At 43.7% G+C, this 23,497-nt stretch overlaps 2 non-coding genes across 2 annotated transcripts; one reads left to right on the plus strand and one right to left on the minus strand.

Moving 5' to 3' along the window:
• Nucleotides 1-7,404: 7,404 nt before the first annotated feature.
• LOC148093102 (U6 spliceosomal RNA) lies at nt 7,405-7,509 on the plus strand. Its single transcript, XR_015714629.1, has one exon. It is a non-coding gene; the product is annotated as a U6 spliceosomal RNA (small nuclear RNA).
• Nucleotides 7,510-16,737: 9,228 nt separating this feature from the next.
• On the minus strand, nt 16,738-16,842 carry LOC148093103 (U6 spliceosomal RNA). The gene has a single exon (XR_015714626.1). It is a non-coding gene; the product is annotated as a U6 spliceosomal RNA (small nuclear RNA).
• Nucleotides 16,843-23,497: the final 6,655 nt, after the last annotated feature.

The following is a 23,497-nucleotide window of genomic DNA, read 5'->3' on the forward strand; positions in this document are numbered from 1 at the left end:
TTCTCCCAAAGAAGGTCGGACGCAGGCCCCCGACCCGGGCTGCGTGGATTCCGTTTTTAGCTCCACCGTTTTACCAGCTGCTGCGTGACCCTGAGCAAGCTACTGACCCTCGCTGGTTTTCAGGTTCTCTATTTGTGGAATGGGAATGATCATGCCACCAACCTCAGAGGGGTCTTGTGAGAATGCTAGGAGATAATACATTTAAAGTGTTCAAGGATTGCTCAATTTATGTCACAGGCCGCTTGACAAAGTTAAATAAGCCCGTTCAACAGGGGATCCTGTACGCGAGGCCCTGCTCTGCCTTAGGAAGGAAAGAATGTAACAAAAATTGCTATTTCCTTGGAGCTTATATGTGTGGGGGTGGGGAGGGAGGTACACAACAAACGGAGTGTGTCTGACAGAACAGACAGTGGGGCTCAGTTGCCATTTTAAACACGCTGGACAGGTGCCCCAAGGGATGGGAGGGAGGAGCCCTGGGAAAAGCTGGTCCAGGTAGAGGGAAGAGCAGGATGGAGCTACTGGCAATTCCCCTCACCAACTCATAGCTCCCCTTCCCCGCTCCCCACCCCACCCCCTGCAATCCTGCCACCGAGAGACCTCCCCAGGGAGACCTGCCAAGGGAAGCGACTGCATGGCTGAAAGGAGGTCTTTGAAGTCAGGTGCCTCTTCCTGCACTACACCCCACACCTTGCAGACCCCTCCTTTCAGTCTTCAAAAGAATTTTCCAGATACAGTCATAAAAGGGGAGAGCTCACACACTCTCAAGGAATCCAACTTCCCCTTCCTTCTTTCCGTGGAATATGACAAAGCCGGTAGGTGCTGAGGAAGGTCAGTGCAGCTGCGGGGGGGTGGGCTTGGGTAAGGTGAAGCGGAGTGTAGAAGGGGTCAGCGGTGGAGCTGCCTCTCAGGGCCACAGACTCTGAAGGACTTGCCCTATGACCCTGAGTGAGGTGGGGAGTCACTGGGGGGATCCGAGCTCCGCTCTAGAACAGGATCGCGCTCTGGCTGCTGCGTTGAGAGTGCACTGTAAGGGGGTGAGGTAGAAACTTGACGACGCTGTCATAACAACCTAGGTGAGAGATGGTGCCGGGCAGGCCCAGGCGGTAGTAGCTGAGGTCGTAAGGAATGGTCACATTCTGGGTACACAGAAGATAGAGGCGGAGCATTTTCTAGTAGGCTCCGCTTGGAGTGTGACAGAGAGAGGACTCAAGGATGGCTCCACGGTTTTTGACTTGAGCAACTCCTGAAAGAAAAAAAGAAAAAAAGGTTTGTTTGTAACCAGAAGGCGGATACAGTCGTTGGGGCAGGTTTGGAAGCAAAGTGTCAAACAACTTAAAATGGAGCATCTTTTGGACATTTGGGTGGAGATGGGTATCCAGCAGGCACTTGAATAAACAAAACTAGGGGGTTGGAGTTTAGGGGAAAAGCTTAGGATGGAAAAGTATATATATAGACTGTGAAGCCATAGATGCTGATGACTGCCAGAGATCCCTGAAGGGGTGGCACAGAAGGAGAGAAGAGCTTGGAGAGCCTGGCCCAGGTGTGCTCCACCTTTTCCCACTTCGCAGAAGGAGGGAGCGGAGCACAGCCTTGGCACCTGGGGTAATTGTTGCGTTGCTTCGGCTGTTAAAGCTCTGTCCGGCCTCCTGGGCAGAGTGAATTCTTTTCACTGGAAGCAGCTGGAAGGCAGCAGAGACTAGCGGGCCATGTTTGGCATTGAGGGCCACAAGCTGCAGCGCCACGGACCTAGGCAAGTTATTTATGTTCTCTGGGTGTCAGGATTCCCCTCTGTAAAATGGAGATACTAACACCCCTTACTGAGTGGTCAGCCTCCCAGGTTTAGTGAGAGAAAGGAGCCCATAAAACCAACTCTTTTGCTCCTTCCTGCCACTCCGGGGTTTCCCAGCATTTCACGTCCCACAGACATCGCCTTGTCTTCCTGTAGGCGTCACAGCCCCAGCGCCACACTGGCACAAGATAGGCGCTGGGGCAGCCAAAGATCAGGAGTGGTCGCCCAGGACCGGGCCAGCCCCGCAACTCAGCCCGCCCGCAAGGCGCGGGCACCGCGCACCCTGCCTGGAGCCCGGCCACGAGGCCGCCGCTCTGCCGGGAGCCTCCGAAGGGCGCCGGCTCCCCGACACCCAGCCCCCAACACACACCCGGGAAGCACCTTCTTCCACCCGCGGGCGGGGGGGGGAGCCCGCTTCCCCGCCCGCAGGAGCCGCCCCCCCCCCCCCCCCCCCCCCCGGCCCCCGCACCAGCCGAGCGGCTGGGGGCGCGCGCGCTGCGCTGCCGCCTGGACGCGGGGTTTCGGGTCCGGGGCGAGGAAGGGGCCGCGCAGGCCCCGGCTCTGCGAGACCCTCCGGGACACCCGGGCCGCTCGGGCCCCGCGGGCGCAGACACGCGGGGAGGGGACATCTATAGCCTTCCCCTGCACTGCCTCAGACAGCCGAAGGGGAGGGGAGGAAACCCGAGTTTCCCGCAGGCTGCCCATGGAGGAAGACCGCGTGGGGAAGCAGCCGGGTGCCCAGGACGGTGCGGAGGGCCCAGAACCCGAACTTCGGGGCAAGTGTCCCGTGCCCGCGGGTGGAATCGCGAGGGCTAATGCTGAGGCCCTCACAGGTGACTGTAGTTCATGAAACCAAAGTTAGGCCTAGCAGGAGCCCAGTCTGGCAAGGGCAGGAATGAATTTGGATGTTATGGGTAGTGATTTTGGGGGGAGGTCAAAATTGTATACAAGCTATGGACCCTGGCCCCCAAACACACAACGCTGGGATGCATGTTTGGCAGTCCAGGAAAAACACACACACACACACACACACACACACACCCTCCACTATCACACCTGGGGCCCTGGATAAGAACCGGCTTGTGATCTCCGCAGGGCTACAAACCAAAAACAAGTGCCCAGTTACTGTCACAGACTTGTCTGGGTGGTGGGTTGTGGTGTTTTTTTCAGTAACAAGTGGACTACAGTTCATCAAGAGCTTGAGTTTAGTGCGTATAAAAGGGCACCGGCCTCCTGGGAAAGAAAAAACACAATTAGCACGGAATCATTCCCTTGGGTTGTCCTGGCCCCCTCAAACCAACACAAATGTAATTCGGGCAGAAATGTTTTGGAAGGAAGTTAGCACATAGGGAGGGTTTCCCCAGAGGTAATGATGACAGTTCTGAGATTTTTGTTGTTCTGTTTACCAAGATGTTTCTGTATTTTAAGCCAAAAAATTTTGATGGCTTCAGACAAGCAGTACATTTGCTGGTTTGTGTGTGTGTGTGTGTGTGTGTGTGTGTGTGTGTGTGTGTGTGTGTGTGTGTGTTTCCATAAGAGGGGAGAGCAAGAATGCCATCCACACAGCTCCAAGGACAGCAGCTCTCCCCCATCTCGTTGGCCTGCTGGTGGAGTTTTTGTGTAACAGTGGAGGGCAACATATCTGTCTTATTTTATTTCACCAGATGGAGAAAATGCAACAATATCTGGAAAAAAAGAAAAAAAAAACATTTCCTGTCTTTTGTTCTTAACATAAAAAGTACTTTATGGCTATTTTTTTCAGCATATTTTTCTCCTCCTCTGGGGCACTTTTTAAAGCCTCAAAGCATATATTTGCCAGGAGTCTTTGGATTCTCACAATATTCCTAACTCTTTCTACAACCAAGACTTGCTGGACCTGCTCCATTAGGGAGACTTGTGTTTTACAAGCTGTAGACCATAACTGCAATAGCTAAGCTGTGGGGGTTTGTGTGTGTGTGTTTTGTCTTTTTTTTGGAGGGAAAATTTTCAACTTAAAACACTTAGTATTTATGGGCCATTGCATTTTCTTTTATTACCCATTTAACCATGTCTTTTCTTTGACGCTCATCCAGAGGGACTCTCATCATCCATGGCTAGATCAGAGAAGCCCAAAGGAAAGGTCTTCATCATCTCTAATCTCCATCTCTCACCTCCCTCCAAAGCAGTTTACAATAAAGAGAACTCACTCCCACATCCTGATCCCTGCTCTTCTTTGATCTTCCCCATCATTTTCTTATTAAAAACAACTGCTCTGTTGCCACCACCACCACCAGTTTTAGGTTGTCTGAGTAACTATTTTCATCCTTAAATTTTTAATTTTGAAAATCAAGTCATATATTAGAGTTATTATGGCAAATACAATATCCCCACTTGAAAAACAGGGGAAATCTGTAGAGAACAACCTATTAATTTTCCACCAGTTACAAAGCACTAAAATGCTACCCTCTGACTATGGGCCTCTGGTTTCCCAGCCTAGCTTCTTCCTGTCTCAGTCACACCACCTTTCATGGTTTCCTGGATTAGTTCTTCCATTGAACAATTAAAAGTGAGCAAATATTAAGTTTGCCCCCACCAACATAATTTAAAAATTTGCATTCTTTAACAAGTTACCAGACTCCAGCCGATGATGCAATATACCACCAAATTTCAGTGGAGCAAAACAACTTGAAAAAGCCATTTGATGTCAGAGTTTTGGAATTTATTAAGTACTAAGACACACATTGCATTATCTCTTTACAAACGAATGGGTCAAATAACTCATCAAATAACAATTTTAAAGCAAAGGTTAAAAAGTTTATGCTTTAGGTTGTATCCATGAAGATTGTAATCAGATTTGGGAAAGGGGCATTCACATTAGCCGAAGTTGAAAAAATAAATAAGTAAAGCAAAGTTCTTTAGATTTTTATATAATACCTGGTACTGTATACAAGTGTATAGGGAATTGGTGGGGTTTCTTAAAAATTTAATTTTTCCCATCACGTCTTATCCCCTCTGTGCCTAGGGAATTGTTTTATTCACAGCTGGACATATATCTCCACTTTCTGAATTTTAGTGTTCCTAAGGCCCATGGTATATTCCACTTGGAATTATTTTCCTCCAGAAAATATGGTCTCATCCTACAGCTTTCTCCAGGCTGGTTGCCTGGGTCTGGAGCTGCTGCTACGCTTCCCTCAGCGGCACCTTTTCCTCCCTCAGAGCACGGCCTGTACATTACTTCCCATTACTTCCCTCGCTTATGCAATTGTACGTCTTCCCTGCGATAGTGTAAACTGCACAGGCGAAGAGACTATGTCTGTCATGTTCAGTACTGTATTCCAAGTGCCTGGCACACAATGAGTACTTATTAAATATGTAATGAATTAATAGGCAGTAGAATTGATAAGTGGCTTCTTTAAAGCCCGGGGAAGCCAAGTGCAAGAAACAAAACCAGAAATACCTTTCATTCAATCTAGTGAGGAAGCCTCATGAGTGAAAGGAGTGCAGTGTAGCAATTGGCCAGATACCCGAGTTTGAAACCCAGCTCAGATACTTAGCAGTTGTATGACTTTGGATAAGTTACATAACCTCTCCACACCTCATTTCCTCTTCTGTAGAAGGAGTATGATAAAGCCCACCTTGTAGGGTTGTTGTAAGAATTTATAAACATAAAACACCTGACATATGTAGGCAAACTATACACAAACATTGTTAGCATTCATTCATTGAATGTTTGCATGCCTGCTTTGAGCACCGGGAATATGAAGATGGGTTAAACCAAAACCCTTCTTCAAGATCTGTCTCAAAAGTAATATGGCAAATGCAGTAAAAGAAAAAAAATCAAAAAGTTTGGGGAGCAACTCAACTGAAGAGAGGGGTACAATCTGAACAGAAGGGAGCATATGATTAACAAGGGCTAAACACGATGGCTTGTGGGGGTGACCACAAGTAGTTGGCTGCCCAGTGAATGCAAAGTGAGTCCCCTCTTACTACAACAGCTGATGAGAGCCTGTCCAAAAGCACACTCACACACCCCGTCTTCGCTCTGGTCCCATCTCCCTCTGCTCCCTCCTCGACTTGATGTGCTGAACACACACTCCCATCTTAGGGCTTTGCACTGGCCTCTCCCTCCACCTAGATTTTTTTCCTGTTTATCCAAATAGCTCACTGTCCCACCTCCTTTCATGTCTTTGTTCAAATGTTACCTTCTAATAAAGCCAACCTTGACCAGCCTATCTTAAATTATACCCCCAGACCCTATAAAATGTGCTTATTCTGTTTGTCATTTCCTGAGAGCACCCACCCCCTTCCATATAAGCTCCAGGAGGGAACGATCTGTTTTGTTCCCCAAGGTATACCTAGGACAGTGGCTGCCACCCAGTAGTGTCCAATGAACGAGGGAAGTGTGGCTGGAATGTAAAGTCGGGCAGGAAGTGGAGAGAGGTGAAGCTGGAGAGACGCGGGAAAGCTTAGAGTGCTCTGGTAAAGAGCTTAGATTTTTATCTGGTAAGTGAGGGGAAGCCATTAAAGGTGAGTGGCATGTTCAGATCTGCGTTTTAGATAAGTCATTCAGGGAAAAGATTTGAAGGTAATAATGGCAGGGCCTTACAGTGAGGAGGCCGCAGCAGTAGCAAATGAGGCAGAGAGAAAGACAGGAAAGACTTAACTAGAGCAGTAGCGATAAGAAAGGAAGGAAGGGGACCTACCTAAGGAATAATTAGGATTTGATGGGAGACTTAAAGTGGAGGGAGAGAGAGAAGACTCAAAACTGACTTTTAGGCTTGTCGTGTGGGTGACTGGGAGGTTGAACGGAGTGAGGTCTAGAATGTGGAGAGGGTAGAGGGAGAGACAGGGAGGTGATGAGGTGGGATCCATATATAGTCATGTATAGTGGCCCCAGTATCATGTGTGGAAGGGGAAGTCTGGAGCTCAGGTGAGAGGTTTAGATTGCAAATATTCTTTCAACCTATGATAATTACAGTAACTTTAATGGAAAAATCACTTTCATTTCAAACATCCAAATTTACTTCCAAAAACAACAGGAATTCAAACACAGCTATGTTTCTTAATTGAGATTTCATATATCTGCATACTATATATACAGGTTGGGTAAAAGTAGGTTTTCAGTTGTGAGTGTGTGAAACACAGACTTTATTCTTGTATTATTATTTATTATTAAGTATTGTATTATTTTCCATATGAACTGTAAACCTACCTTTGCCCCACCCTGTATCTTATGTTTTCCCCCAGAGAGCACAAAGAGTGATTGTGTTTTTTTGTTCTGTTTTGTGATTTAATGGATTCTTGCTCCAGGCTTCACTTTTTGTTAGGAGATTTTCAGCTAACTGCCCAGAAAAAAAAATATTAATCTCTATCCCAAAAGAAGTTACCATGTTTGGTTGTGAAATAGCTAGTGATATGATACAAAGAGTATACCCTTTCATTTTGTAAAAGTATAAGGGGAAAGTTAAAGAAATTCAAAGGCAATATTATGTATTCAAAACAAATCTGAGTAAATACTTTTGAAAAGACATGTAATCAGTTAGTAGAAGTTACTATCACAACTAGGAGTGAAGCAAAGTGCTTTCTGAGCTTTCCCTTCTCCCTAATCAAACCGCTATATAAGGCATGAAAGAAAAGCTCAATACAGCAATACATATACTGAAATTGGAACAATACAGGGAAGATTAGCATGGCCCCTGTGTAAGGATGACACGCAAATTTGTGAATGGTTCCATATTTCAGGCAGTGTCCCGGTGTCCTCACACCTTTCGATTAGGTCGGAAGAAACCACATGAGTCAAAGCACACAGTGTGCCACACTCAATAGCAAGGTGATGACTTTCCACTATAAAAATATTCATGTAAGGCAATCTGTGAAGTGAAAATGAAGCTGAGTTACACTTGGATACTTGTGCTAATAAGTCAACTTGCATTTCCTTCATAAACCTTAAAAAAATAATAAAATTATGAGTTGGAGGAAGTGGAAATTGTTTCACTTCAATAATAATAATAATAATAATTCATTGAGCATTTACTTTGTGCCAGGCACTGTACTAGGCAATTGTCCAAGCTTTTTACTTGGTTTCCTCTTTCCTTTAAAGGGAACAGATTAAAAATAACAACAATACAGGGCTTAGACAGTTGAGCAACTCACTAAAGGTCGCTTTGCTATCAAGTGGTGGAGACATCTTTCTAAGATTCAATTAATTGTTGCAACTTGCCTTGACCTGTTACATACAGATGGGATCCATGCCTGCGCCGTATGTGAGACAGTCTGACTGGTTCACAAGTTGCCACTATACCCAAAACCTAGCCAGTCAAACACTTGAAAAAATGTATTATGTATAATTTTGTTATATAAATAAAATAAACAAATGAATGGATTAAGCCCACGTTAGTTGATCTGAAAACTGTCCACACAGTGTTGGCAATAATATAACTTTTCAACACCCTGAAACATTTTCTTTCTAAAGGTGAACGTATTACTTAGGACTACGGGGAGAATGCTTTTAACTGGTTAGACAGTTAACCAGCCGCGATCTCGGGTAAGTAGTAATGGAAGGTGAGTATCCAACCACACACGTTGGACGGTCGGCCGGGCCTGGCGCTCTTTCCCAGGGTGCACGCGCCAGCTTCGGTGGCCCTTTACTGTCTCTACCCTAATACACTACATGGAGGACTCTCCTCAAAGCTAAATCACCAAGGCAGCGCTCCCACGGTGAGATGCCCACAGCTTTCTCCTGGTGGCGATCCTGGCCGCTCTGGTAAGCCGCGGGACCCGCAAGCCCCGAGTTGCACACGCGCAGGGCTGCAAACACGTTTCCCAGACCCTCTCCTCCCAGACTGCGGACCCCGGGGCGGCCCCTCGCCAGAAGCACGCGCACCCCGTCTTCTCTAGAACGCCTCCCTCCTGTCCCCGGCGCCTCAAGTTCCTTTTATTTCAAAACCTCGCACGCTAACGCTCGCGCGTGAACCCTTAGTGCGGAAAGTGAAAGCGGGCGCGGGGCCCCGCAGCCGGCGCGCCACTGGCACGGGGGCGGGGCGTGGGGGAGTCGCGCCCCTCACGTGACGCGCGGCCGCGGCAGGCCAGCGGCGCCTCGCAGCGCGGAGCCCCGGCCGGGGCCGCTCTCCTGGGTCAATGAAAGTTGTCATTTGAGCCGTTCCTGCCGAAACTTGGAGGGAAAGAAAGGGCTTTGCACCTCCTTCGGCTTCAGATCCCCGCTGCCTGTGGACAGCGAGAGCCGGGCGTCGCTCCCTCGGGGCGCTCGGGCTCCGCGCACCCGTCAGCCTCCCCCCGCTCACTGGGCGGGAAGGAGTCTTTCCTTTTAGGTGTGTCTCCGGGCGCGCCCGGGAGGGGTCCGGGGGTCCGCTCCCCGTGGGTGGTTTGCTGGGGAGGGAGCTGGGACTGGACGCCCCGTTCCTCCAAAGCAGAAGTGCAGAGCGGTGATTCGAGCGACTCTGAAGCCTTTGGGCCCCCACAGGCGACCGAGGGAGTCCCGCTGTCGCCGCCACCTTTCCCAGGTTGACAGAGGGGGACCCGTGAGCCCCTGGGACACAGAACAGATAGATGCAAGCGTCAGTCCTTCTTTTACAATATTTCAAATGACTGATCCCCCCCCCCCCCCCGAGTCTTTATGATGAATTCAGTGTCTGAAACAATTTAAAAGAACCGAAGTCCTGACTTAGATACTAAGTTTTGCTCTTTCAAAGGCTTCTGGGAGGCTTCACTGTCTCTTCTCGGTTTCTACCCCCAATATCCACCCCAGGAAAACACACACCTAGCTTTCCTGAGCTCGGTAACAATGGGAGAACTGGTTTAATCCACCTCTGGGTAGGAGATGCCCCCCACCCCCACCCCAAAGCCCTCCTTCACACTCCCACCTGCCCCTAGGTGTGTTTGTGTAATCGGAGACCCATTGTAGCCGCGCTGCCGCGTCTCCCCGGGAAAGCCGAGTTTGCGTTCACCGAAGCCGCTGGCTTTCCAGGTTTATTTGGGCGACCAGAGACCGTGCCACTTGGAAGACAGCTGGGCGTCCTGCGGGACGTTTCCTGGAGCGGGCTGAGCCGAGCAGGTGTGCGGGTCATGGTTGCAATGAGGAGGGTCACGTTAGAAGGTCTTCAAAACGTTACTTTTGAGATTTTTAGTAAATACATTTTCAAGGAATCAAGACTGTGGTGATTGCAAAAAAAAAAAAAGTATGTATCTGGGCTAGGATTTTAGTGACGAGAATCGCGCCCAGGGCCAGGGGCAGTGGGAAGCGCGCTGATTAGGGCTCTGCTGTTGCTTCACCTGCAAACGCGGGCGACGCTGACAGTTACTCCCCCGGCATTGATTAGCCTGAGCTTCAGCACCGGGTGGACAGAGGGACTCTGGCCGGCCCGTTACCGCTTGTTGCAAGGCTAGAATTCCGTGCCACCAACTTGTAGAGGGACATGAGACGCAGAATCGGACACTCCTTATTTTTGGAACGTTCACTTCGTGTATTTTTCGAATTGATGCAATGGTTGGGGAAGCAGGGGTGGCCACGTTAGCTGAACGAGGGCAGCAACATGTGCTGCTTCCCAGTCTCAGAAAAACTGCACCCAGGGTTTTAAAAAGCTCTGGGACTGTCGGGGGGTGGGGGAGGGCGCGAGGAGCCCGAGTGGCTCCAGGGCAGAGGCGGGCGGTAGGCGCCGGGACGAGCGCATCTTCCACGGGAGACGTCGTGGGAGACCAGGGGGCCGAGGTAAGACGCCGCCCTGGGGGGATCCGGCTCGGGGCAGACTTTTCCTCCAGGGCCACTGCTGAAGAAAGAAATTCCGCAGTGGAGTCTCCCGAGCTCTGCGTGTCGGCCGCTAGCAGCTCTCGGTGGGACTACATTCGCCTAAATTGCGTAATTAAAAAAAAAAAAAAAAACCACCAAAAAAACCTGCAGCGCCAGCTTCCGCTCCAAGAGTAGCTGGGACGTGAGACAGCGGAGATCGCTTCTCAATTACTCACCCTGTTCTCTCAGCTCCAGCTCCTTTCTTTAAAGTCGCCCACCCCTCCCCCCAATAAAAGGAAGGGGGGAGGGGAGGAGATTACCAAAATGTTGTGTTAGTTCGGACGAGATGAGAAGGGAAGAATTAGGGTCCTGACATCAGGCCGGAGGACTCTAGAAATAGGCTTAGCGTGGATCCCTGAGTCTCGGGGCGCGCGGGCTCAGGAGGCGGGTGCTGCGCGGGACGGGCTTGCTGAGGAATCCTCGCCCCGATGCCCCCGCGGCCACGAGCGTGCGTCCTGCTGGTCACTCTGGCTGCCTGAGCGCAGCTCCCTTGGAGCAGGTTTCGCGGCGGGAGCGCCGGGCGCCTGAGCTGCACGGTAACTTCCAGCGCGCAGCCTGGGGCTACGCGGGGAAGGCTCTCCGGGCGCGGGGGTCGCTCCGGCCGCCCCAGTCGGGTGACAGCGGGCAGGTCCCAGGAGCCTTCGCAGACCTCGGGTTGAGCTCTCGGGCCGGGAGAAGGGGGGGGCCCAGGTGGAGAGGATTAGGGTGCGCTGCGTCTCCCGCCCCGCGCACCGCCTAACCGCACAGCAGCTGCGCGCCGCCGCCTCCCGGGTCTTGAAAGCCAGAGATGCGCCAAACTCCAAGGCTGCCGAAGGACCCTGTGAGCTTCTCCCAGCCGCACCCCCTCCCCCCACCTTCTTTCAGGGTTCGAGGCACGTGTAGGTTAGGCTTTGGGCGGAAGAGGGTCTGGGCAGGTGCCACCTCGGGGCGCCTACCTGGGGCTGTCGCGCTCTCGCTGTGGCCAGTGAACCGCCGGCTGGGCACGTGGACTGAGCCTCGTGGGCTCTGCCGAGGACGGTCCCGTAGGGGTTTTGTTTCTTTTTTTACTTTTCTTCTTAGCAGAACCTTCTAGGAGGAAAAAACTTTTTTTTTTTACGTTTGAAACATTTTTATATACATAGAAACGAATGACAAAATTTCAAAACGGGGGAAGGGAACACGAGGAAAACGTCTGACTTGCAGGTATTTTTACTTAGCAGTCGCTGCTAAGAGGACCGCTGTGCGGGGCAGAGGAAGAGTTTCCGAAGAGAACTGGTTGAGTAAAACCTTTAGCTGTAATATGACAGGAAAGACACACATGGGAAAAAATAATAAAATGTGCAGTAGATGCATGACACAGACAGTTTGAGAAGCGATCCTTCCCTTGAAAGCCTTGTGGAGAAAAAAAATATTTGGTTATTTTCACAGTATTACATCCCTCTTTGAATTTAACTTTTTTTTTTTTTAATTGTCCAACTAGAATTGGTTCTTAATTAGGAGGCACAATGAAGTTTCTAACATATGTAGTCAGCCACAAAATCTGATCCAAGATAGTAAGTGGAATTAATTTGGGGGGACATCTTTAGTTTATAAGGCCTGAAATTAAAATATAATATTTTTAAACACTGTAGTATGGAAACAAAGGGAAAAGTAATTGTTCCAGAGCTTTGTAGTGACACCATGTCCTTGCTCTCTGTTGAAAAAGGCTTCAGTAGAATATGGCTCCTCTCCTTCCTCACTCCAACACCTCTTTTCAAACTTGATTTCTTTCTGATCAAAAACTTCCTAGGAAATTCAACGTTTAAAATATTTCCTAATTCTAAAAAGTCATCAAGACAGGGTGAAATCCTTAAAATACTACATGGTCCTGACCAGATCACGCAATTCTTTTTGTCATAACCTAAGTGCTACAGAGAGTATGCTTAAACAGCTGTTCATCTACATATAGTTTTAAAATATTCATAATTTAATCTGAATGAATGTTGCCAAGCTTCCCGTACACTGATAAGCAAAAAGATCAAATTCTCTATAATAATTATCATATAAATGTGATCCTCACTGGTTCTGCACAATGAAGTGAGGTCAATTAATGGTTGTTCCTTTCTATTGAATATACCACATTAAGACACATAATTAATGAGATGTCCAGATATATCCAGTTCTTAATTCTTCTGGTATCGTGCCTACTAAACTCTGTATGTGGTATATTAAAGATTTGTCATCGCAAGTTATCTGTTTCCTAAGCATTGGGAAGAAACGGAAAGTTATTCTATAACATTCAACTTCCTCCCCCGACCAAAAAATAAGACCTGTGGTGGACTGTATTAATATATGCCATGTTTTGAAATCTATTTAGTTTTGAACAAAACTTCAACCTCTGTGCAATATAACTTACCATCCTTTAGTAGATCTTTGTGGTTATTAAGAAAAAGTTTTTAAAAAGTAAATACCAAGATAGACTATTACAAAGCGAAGTCCTATATCTTCTTAGGATACCATGTCCATCTGAGTCTTGGGCTCATAAGTGCATTTCATTTTATAGTGATAGCATCTTGGAAGGGGACATCGAGCTGATATCATCTTTGGTAGGGGACTAGAATCTTGTGGTTCTGACACGATTTAAATGCTGTTTCTGTGAAATAGACTGTCTCCTGGATTGAAGTCATGTCAACAAGATTTGGGTTACCCCTGCCAAGTAAATAAGAAAACAAATGCTGGCCTTGCAAACACTATGGCTTATTTCTCTGCCTCTTTTATGACTGTATGATTCCTTCACCTATCTGCCCTGCTCTTTACTTTCATACCGCACACTTACAGGCTGCTGGGGCATTATGAGCAGTAAAAACCTTCTTGATGGGTAACCTAAGCAAATACTGTAAGGGGTAGAGTAAAAAGTGTTTATAAATAGAAATGCCTCACAAATAATCATAAGGTACTGGGATGGCTGCATCATGTTGCTTTCTCTGAAAATTATTTTAATAGCAGTATTTTAAAGTTTGTACTTGGTAACTTCATCTGGCTGTCGAAATTGTTCGTGAGTTTTGTCATGTACTCATGGAAAGCCTGAAAGTGTGGGCAGGGATTATAATTTTTTTAAAAAATCAGTTCTTTCAGTGTGTTCTCTTTTTTTAATACTAGGATAATTGCTTAATGGATAGTAAAATTTTAATCGTCTCTAAACAAAATTACTTATTTGTTTTTTAAAGCTAATGATATTTCTCAGTTGCAGTTGATGAAGAGTCTCATAGTATTTGGGAAAACGTTCAGTCTTGTCTTTAACTGCTTAGAGGTAATGATACTGCATTTAGGGCTAAAGGTTCCCTAAGTACTGCCTATCAGTGCATTTGTAGGCCTTTTGTAATAGAATTAGGTTGGAGAGGTTGTCCATAGAAAGCTTGTACTCTCCATATTTATAAAAGGGAATTTGAAGTATTTCTTTACTTATTGCAAATTATAAAATAATTGGAGGCATTACAAACTACTGGAAAATAAGAAAAGGAGAGATCACTGGACTTTGCAACGGGTATTTGGAGAAGAGCTTCCAGAATGTATTAGAAAGGGAACCAAACCATCAATTTCAGTACCTAGTTTTATTGTTGGGTAAATATGTTGGTTTCTTACCCTTCAAAAGTGTACTTTTATTCCAAGGAGATTTTTCCTTCAAGATTTTAGCCACATTTACTCGTCACTTTTAAATAGTTCCATAGACAAAGTTGCTTGTGTAAGCAGTGGAAGGCTATGTACACCAACCGGAATGACTTTCAACAGTTGCCTGAGTAAAATATGTTGTAGGATTTTCCCTAATGATATTTTAAATATAGTTAATGAATTCTAATACAATATGTGAATAATACATATGTGAACAAAAGCACGTGTGTGAAACATTACCATTGCAGAAGAAAAATATTATGTTTCTTTTGACTGGAACACGTTAAGTAATGGTGAGGATCATTGCTTTAAAGAAAAATATCACTGTATGTAGTATTTATTCCCATCTAACAACTGAGAGACAATGTTTTCTAACTAATTCTCTTAGTTAAAATGATGCTGGACGCTCAGGCACAATTAAAAGGTAAACCGGTTGTTAAGAGTTTAGAAATATTCTATTAGAAAACTGTGTGTGCTTTGGTCGGTTTCTATTTTACATTCATATATGTAATTATAAAGTGCAAGAAGTTGGAATATATGAATTTTACGTATTTTTATTATAAATTTAATTTGGACCTGGCTGTGGTTTTCTGACATTCTTATTACAGATTAACATTGCTGCCTCTCACAGCATTTTACACTTGAAATATCTGTAAATTGTATTTTGAATCTATCAAACTGGAAGTTTGCGGCTAAATATTAACCCTCTTTCATTTTTTAATTAAAAGGGTACTTTAAATATAAGAAGAGACATGCTTGAAAAGACATTTTAGAATACTTTATACTTGATAATATTTTCTGTCCCCAACATAAGTTAACCCATAAGTTAAGCAACATTTTGGTTGATAAGAAGTTTAGATTGTTAATAAACCCATGTGTCAAATGGATACACTGAGTAGTTTCCCTCTGTACCTTTAAATGTTAATTTTACATTATTTAGATTCTTACCTGTAAGAATTTTTGGGGGTCTCAATCTCTTCATGAGTCAAATTCAAGGAAGTCAGTCCACCTGGTTTAAAATTAAATGACATTAATTCCCAAATGTTCTCAGTACTTTGTTCCTTCTTATCACATCTTTTCTTTGTCATCAAAAGGAAACTTTGTCATTGATGATTCTGCCTCTGCTAGGATAGTATGTATCATCCATCTTCCTTCATTGAATTGACCTGGCTATGGTTTTATGTTAGGATTTAAATAAATAAATATATATATATATATATACTCTTCCATCCAAATTTAGAAAATACATTGGGGTGAATTAGAACAAAATTTGTATACAAAAGTGACACATAAACTTTCCAGCTTCCGGAAAGTTTCTGGTTAGTGATTAGGTGGGAGCACTGGACCTTGGAACCAGAGACAAGTGGCACCCAAGTACACAGCAGACACAGTATGCTTCAAACACTTCTCCATTTCGAACTTTTCTCCTGCAGATCTTTCTCCCCAGCTCTGCTCCTAACGGCCCCAAGTGGACGTGGCACCTGGGGATTCCTTTTGTTGGGTCAGCGCCAGCCCTTCTGTGGGCGTCATTACATGTACTGGTACTTCTGTGCACTTGCCTTGTGCTCAGCGCTCTGAGAGTTGAGTGCCATTGTGTGACGGGCTCAAGTCCAAAAGCAGGCCTTCCGATCGCCTGCCCTTCCTCAAGTGGTGTGGCCCTCGCTCAGGGCCTTGAGTGCAGTAGAAGTAGACTGGGACCAAGTGTTTACCAACAAGCTTATGTGACATTTGGAGTTAACTGCAGTGCCTTGGTTTCCCTATCGGTTCAATATGGGGAATGAGGTGAAATGATATTTGAAAAAAATAGTCAGCTTAAATCTTAGAGTTTCAGAGTATTTTAACTTACATCATTTTTTTTAAAAAAATGTCTTTATTGATTTCAGAGAGAGGAAGGAAGAGGGAGAGAGAGAGACAGAAACATCAATGGTGAGAGTCATTGATTGGCTGCCTCCTGCACACCCCGCACTGGGGATCGAGCCCGCAACCCAGGCATGTGCCCTGACCGGGAATCGAACCACGATCTCCTGGATCATAGGTTGATGCTCAACCACTGAGCCACGCCGGCCGGGCACCTTACATCATTTTTTAAGGTAGTATAAAATACGTGACCTTCTTTTACCTGTATATTTTGACTATACCAAAAAGTAGAGGGAATAATATAGCCAACGCCTATCTCCAATGTCCTTCTCTCTATGGACCCATCTCCAAAATGCAGCAAAGCCGTCATTCTTCCTCTTTTACAAATAGGCACATTGCTCATGCTAAAACCTCCTGTATACCCTTTCCAGTTCGGCTGTTCCCATCTCTGGGTTTTAGACTTAGTACCTTGGTATGTATTCGCAGTGTAGTTTTGCTTGTTTAGAAGTCTGTCATAAATAGCATCACGCTGCATACATGTGTTCTTTTTAACTAAGCATTATGTGTTCTGAGGTGTGTTTCATCGAGATTTACTCACATTGATAAACGTTGCTTTGGCCCGTTCCACTGTCAGTGCTGTAGTATCCATGAACCAGACATACCATCATTAATTTATCTTTTTTAAAACATTGAATGTATCGAGTTTGCGTGTCATCCTTGCGCAGGGGCCGTGCTCATCTTCTCTGTATCTTTCCAATTTTACTGTACATGCTGCTGAAACGAGCACTAATTTATCTGATTTGTAATGTTTGCTATTTCTAATGATGCTGCTGTGAAATTCTCATACATGTCTCCTTGTGCACAGGTTAATTGTCTCTCTAGAGTGCTACGTAGAAATGGCAGTGCAGGATCATAGGCTCTGCACATTCTCAGTTTTGATAAGTATCACTAAATTGCTTTCCCAAATGGTTGCGCCAGCTTACATTGCTACTAACATATTGCAACTGCGGTTCCTGTTGCAACTATATTGTCACCAGCCCTTGATCAGGTCAAACTTTCAAATATTTTCTCACTTCAGAAAGGTATAAAATGATGACTTATTGTTGTTTTAAATTATAGTTCTCTAACTGCTTGTGAGACTCAGCGTCTTTTCATTGTTAAATATTCGCCTTTCCTCTGGTTTAAATTGTTTGTTCTTATATTTTGCTTGTTTTTATTATGGATTTTTTTTTTAACTGATTTTCATTCTTTTTCTATCCTGGGCTTTAATTCCTTATTGGTTATGTTTGCTGTAAAAATATTTTCCTGATTAGTGGCTTAGCCAGGCATTATTTATGATGTCTTTAAACATGCACATTTTATTTTGTGTTGTTTTGTTTTTAATTGATTAATGCCATATAACATTGTATTAATTTTAGGTGTACAACATAATTATTTTGTATATACAGTGAAATGATTACCACAATAATTTAGTTAACATCCATCACCACACATAATTACTTCTTTTCTTGTGATGAGAACTTTTAAGATTTACTCCCTTAGCAACTTTCATATATATAATGCAGCGTTGTTAACTATAATCACCATGCTGTACATTACATCCCCAGGACTTATTCATCTTATAATTGGAAGTTTTTCCCTGTGATCACCTTCACCCATTTTGCCCACCCCAAAACCCAGCCTCTGGCAGCTGCCAATTTGTTTTCTGGATCTATGAGAAGTGGGTTTTTTTTAAGATTCCACACATAAGTAAGAGTTTTGTTTTAAATATAGTGAAATGTATTAATCTTTTTCTTAAAAAATTGTGCTTTTGCCTTTTGTTTAAGAAATTTTTCCTTAGCCTGAAGTCATAAGTATATTTACCCATATTTTCTTCTAAGTTTCATAAAGTTTTGCTTTGTTTTTAATCCACCTAAAATGTGTTTTTGTGTTTGGTCTGAGGTAGAAATCTGTTTTTCCTCCCAAACGGATAGCTAATTGACCACTTATTAAATAGCCCATCCTTCCCTTATACATTTAAAACCCCACTTACATCATACGTGAGATTCATCCATCCCCTTGTGTGTCTCTTTTCTTTTCATTGGTTTATTTGCCTATCTTTGTACCACTACAGTGAAGAAAATTGTTTTATGTCTAGATAGCTGGCCGGGTGAGTTCTCCAACTGTGTTCTTCAAAATTATCTTGATTACACTTGGTGCTTTGCTCTTCCATGTGGATTTTAGGGCTAATACATACACTTTTTAAAAAGTGGAAAACAGATTATAAAAATTTTTTGGATACTAATAAACAGATAACTTTTTGTGGAATTTCAAGCTGGAAATATTTTTTTCTATTTATCATTATTGTGCTTATTTAATATTTTCTCTAATTTTTGGATCTTCATTGAACTGCATTATGTACTTGATAGTAAACCAACTTCAAATCTGCTGCTGAATTTAGCTCTCAAGAGTTCTGGCACAAGAAAAGATTTGCAAAGGTTAATTTCGTTTTTTAAGAACCGAAGTTTGACTAAGCTGAAGAGTGTTTGGTTGCAAAAAAATGAGGTTTTTGTTTTCTTAAGTAGCATTTGAATTGAGATGTAGAAGTAAGGCCAGGTAATCGCTTTCTTTTCTCCTTTTGTCATTAAGTGGAGATGGAACAATGGGTGTTATTTGAGAGCTGCCCTTCTAACCTTTGCTGCTCTTAAAATGCCTTCAGGTCATCACACGTTTCTTAGTGGTGTTTTAATTTTTAATTTAATGTTTAACTTCAGAGAGAATTGCTTAGAAACATTTATCTTGCTGAGCTGCAGGGAAATGGTTAGATAATCATGTCTGTTGGTGACAATAAGTGATTTCACAACCTGTTTTTTGGGGGGTGATTAGAATTGGACTGACAAAGTTTTATTTAGTTGGAAGTTTACTTTGCGTTCTTTCACCCTTAAGGCATCTAGTTTAGTAAATGAATGCTAATGTCAAAAAAATAGCAAAATGTCTAGGGCTTTGATTTTTTAAATGTGTTCTACTTCATACAACCTTAGAAAGTACTTACACTATCCTTATCGAATATGAATTTACATAATAGGTGTTTCATAAATATTTTGAGGTTTTTCTCACGTACATCATTGCCTTTGTCCACTCGAAAAAGAAATGATGCTTAAAACATTCCGTTCATTCCATTCTCTACTTTATTACAACTTGGCCCTAGATGCTTCTGTGTATACCTATAGAGAGTGCATTTCTGGTTCACAGTCCTGATTTTTCTCCAATTTTCAGCCATTTTCTGTTATGAACTTTCCTTAGCCAGATTTCTTGGCTGTGTGTGGCCAAGAGGGAAAAAAGCAAACAAACACCACCCCCCAAACAGACTTGGCCATTCACCTTTGGAGCAGGATTACACATTATGGTGTTTGGAAGTCTTTATTTTATTTATAATCCAATAATGTAAGTTTGCAGTTATCTTTCCTTCTTTCTCTTTTTATGTTAGGTGCTTTATTCCACGTTTAGTAAAGACTAAGATTATGCCTAGTCAGAGAATTCCTTTACAGATACACAGAAACATGTAGTTAGACTAGAAGACAATTGCCCATTTATTCATGAACTCATCGTACATCTACATACACATTATGAATGGAGGGGCCATATAATTTGTTGCTCATAAGCAAGACACTTCTGAGAGTGAAAGGGGGCATTAGGAACAGCAAACCCCAAATAGGGTCTTCCCTGGCAGACCATCAGGAGCTGACCACCGTGTATCATGCTTCCTAAAATCCGGAAGTTTTAAAATAACCTAGTTAACTTTCTCAGGATGGGAAAGGAAAGGAAAGAGTTGATTAGAAGGAAGGGGAGGCTTCCGTACAGTCATTGCGCTTTTTAATATAAAACAAACACCCAGAGACTGCAGGTTTATTGGGTGCTAAGTGTGCCCGGGCTGTAATCTGCCAGTTTCATTGAATTCACATACCCTGGCTTGCTCGGTCCTGATTTTCTAGAGATTGTGTCTCTGCCTGGCTTCCTTATTATTCTTAGACATTTTAAAAAATTGAGACATAATAATTGATATATTACATTGTATTTATTTATACTGTAAACATTTCTAAAAATTAGTTTTATCTTTTGCATTTTTTTAATTTTGGACCCTTAACATACTTCTGGCTCTAAGAGGTCTTTGTTTACAAAGTGTAGTCTAGTCTTTGTCACTATTTTCTTATTTTATAGTTTAGATTAATGAGATTTCTGGACCATTGTCTAGGCAAAATCGGTTATTTCTTTTGATCACTTGAGAAGGCAGGGTGGTAGTCAGTGCCTGTGCCTTCCACGCCTTGTCCAGTTGCTGAAGTCCCGGGCTTTGTAGGTGGTGTTGTGGACTGTAAAGAGCACTTTCACCCCAGATCGAGATTGGATCGCGCCAGTTTTGGGGGGCGAGCACACGCGGCTCTGAAGGCGATAGTCTCACGCGTCTGAATTGCAGCATTGCTGCTCTGACAGCGGCCTCCTCTTCAAAGGCTGGGGGGGGGTGACGGGTGAAGGGGGGCTGTTGCCCTTTCTTTTAGTAGCAGACAGGATGGTAGGCTGTACGGACTGTTTTAGCAAGAGTCATTTTGTTTTGTGGGTAATACTCCCCCCCTTTCTGAAATCTATACCTGACAGTACAAAATATGGGAGCGTGTGTTTGCTGGCAGTGAGATCACAGCTTTCCAGGGGGTTAAACTGCCTGAGAGGGGAAAGGAGGCGGAGTAGCTCTCCGCGGCCCGACCTCAGCACTCGCTCATTGTAACCAAGTTTTTGATAGGCGACTAGACAGAAAGCCACCAGGTGCTTCTGAGATGGAATGTGTGTTTCTATATGGATATGGTAAATTTGAGCTATTGGAGGTAAAAAAACAAAACAAAACAAAAAACACTAAAACCCCCCCCCACAATAACATACATGCTAACATAAATATTGAAACAGATTGTTCATCTTTCATCAGATCCCCTTGGTTTAGAATCCTTTTGTTCAGTAAAAATGAATGTAACCATTGATCAATATTGCTTAAAAGACTGGTATTTGTGGCATCAAAGGTAAGCATAACCTGAGTAACTTCTTGACCCTTTGCAAATATTTGCAGGTTGAAAGAATATAGTTTGACCAAAGAGCCAAGTGATTTTGAAGTGGTTTACTTTTTGGTTTTCTTACAATTCAGAAGATAACTAATCTGGGGAGAAGGGAAGGTTTTGCTTGTGGGGGAGTAATAGATTGTTCTAAACCTCATTCTTTCCCTTGAAGGTTTATTGCATTATTGCTTTGTGGTTTTGGGAAACACAAAGCCTGGATGAAAAAAAATTTTTTTGAGGAAGGCTACTGATAGTGGTAATAGCATGACACATTATGTTGTTATGAATATATTAAAGCACTTTAAAGTTTTTTATACATTTTGGCATTATGATTTAAAATATGTGGTCAGCATAAAACTACCTTTTCTTAGAATAGATGTTTAGTTAAAAATGTATCCTATGCGCTTATCAAAACAACTGTTAGGAATGATATATTTATGAAAAGAACCCCCCCCCCCAAAAAAAAAAATTAATGTTTTTATGGAAGCAATACACTCCTTTCTAGATTTCGTCTTCCGGTCTATGGTTCTTCTAATAATGTCATAGGGTTACAACAGGACTGATACCTTTAATTTTCCTTCCTTTTGTACAGTTAAGTGTTGGCTGGAATTTCTGGGGGCTGAAAGAATGACACATTCAAGAAGTCTTTGACAGTGTTTAAACACCTCTTATCAAAACTTAATTTCCATGAATGATTGATTTTGGCACTTGATGGAAGGCTAAAGAATGTTCAATTACCCCATTTTCATGTGCTAATGAAGCCGAAAGTGACTTAAGGGGATTTCTTTACACTGGCGCAGCCTGTTTGGATATGCACATGACTTCTTAGGTTTCTCTCCCAGGGTTTGTCTCTACTAAATAGTTGTTTTATTGAGTAACTGTGGCTAATCTGTCTGCGTGGCCACAGGACTTGGCCTTCCTCTGTAGAGCAGACTGTAATTAGTGAAGCTGTCAAACTAGGTGTTTAATTTCAAGAGAACTGATTTTGTACAAATCTACCAGGAACTCGCAAAATCAATGAGGTTTAGATTTTCTGTTTGTCCACAGGGACTCCTTTGACGTTAGGTTTTGAGTAAAATCAATACGAGAAATGTTTTAAATTGCGGGGTTGGGGGGGCAACTTTTAATTCCAAACTTTGCGTTCAGAAGCTTCGCCATTAGATTCAATTTTTTTTTTTTTTTTTTTACACATTGCACTATTAATTTTTATTAAAACATTTAGTCCAAGCCTGGCTGGAAATATAAAATTTAAGGATTTCCTGTCCCCTTTATTGAGGGGGGATTGAATATGGAAGAAGAAAAATTGCACTACAGGAAAATACTTAGACTCTCTCTACTGAAATACATGCTGCTTGTGGATTTAAATCTTGATGATCATGCTACATGTTCTTTCATAAACATCTTCAATACAGTTTGAACATTGGAAACCAGATGACTTTTTAGCTCTAGCTATCCTTAAGGATTGAGATTCCCTTGGGGTTTATAATTCTGGATTCCAGAAAGGTTATTTCTCTGGCTTCTGAAGACTTCTGAGGCCTGAAGTAAGTTGCCAACTGGATTTTGTGACCCCAGATGAGCCACTTGTAGCCTCTTAAGTTCGAAACAACAACAGTCCTCATCCAAACTGTTTACTCCTTCCTCACAGGTTCCACTTCGTTCTTGTGAAGGTGTCTGACTCCTCCGAGCATGGAAAGTGCTATATTCCTGGGAGATCAGATTCTTGTTTAGATTGAGGCAAACATGCTGTGTGTAAACACTTAAGCCTCTCTCCTTATGGGTGTGTTCAGACTCAGCCAAGACTGATGGTGTCCTGTCTTTTTTTTTTTTGTCTCTTTTCTTTTCCTCCCCTGGTAAGGATGGCTTCTCTACACAACAACTGAGCAGCTGATTACTGGCCCCTAGCATAATCTTTACTTCTTCAGGAGGGGAAGACCTGTCAAGGGAAAGGAGCTGCTTTACCTCCTCAGAGGGCCCCTGCCTACTGAGCTTGCCATGAGTCTTTAATAAATTTGCCATGAGGTGTGAACCTAAACTAGGATTGAACTGAAGCTACAGATTCTCTTAAAATGTCATTTAACTTCAGATATCATTTTATCCTGTTCGTAGTTTGAAGACACCTTCCTTCTTCCCCATCCTCTCATTCGTTATCCCCACTCCATCCCTCCATAAAAAAAGGGGGGGAGGATGAAAATAAGATATCACCAAAGCATCCTCTGGGCTCTGGTGGTACACATAATGGAGAAATGACTCTCCTTCTCCTGTCACCTCGAGGTGAAGGCCTGTCCTGGCCCCAGCCACTCCTGTTCTCCCTCAGAAGCTGCCTGTCTGCTCCCACTTGGGCACTGTGTTGTGGCAGGAAAGAGTATT

This window comes from Miniopterus natalensis, chromosome 5 (genome assembly GCF_054644295.1).
Source record: "Miniopterus natalensis isolate mMinNat1 chromosome 5, mMinNat1.hap1, whole genome shotgun sequence".
Taxonomy (NCBI): domain Eukaryota; kingdom Metazoa; phylum Chordata; class Mammalia; order Chiroptera; family Miniopteridae; genus Miniopterus; species Miniopterus natalensis.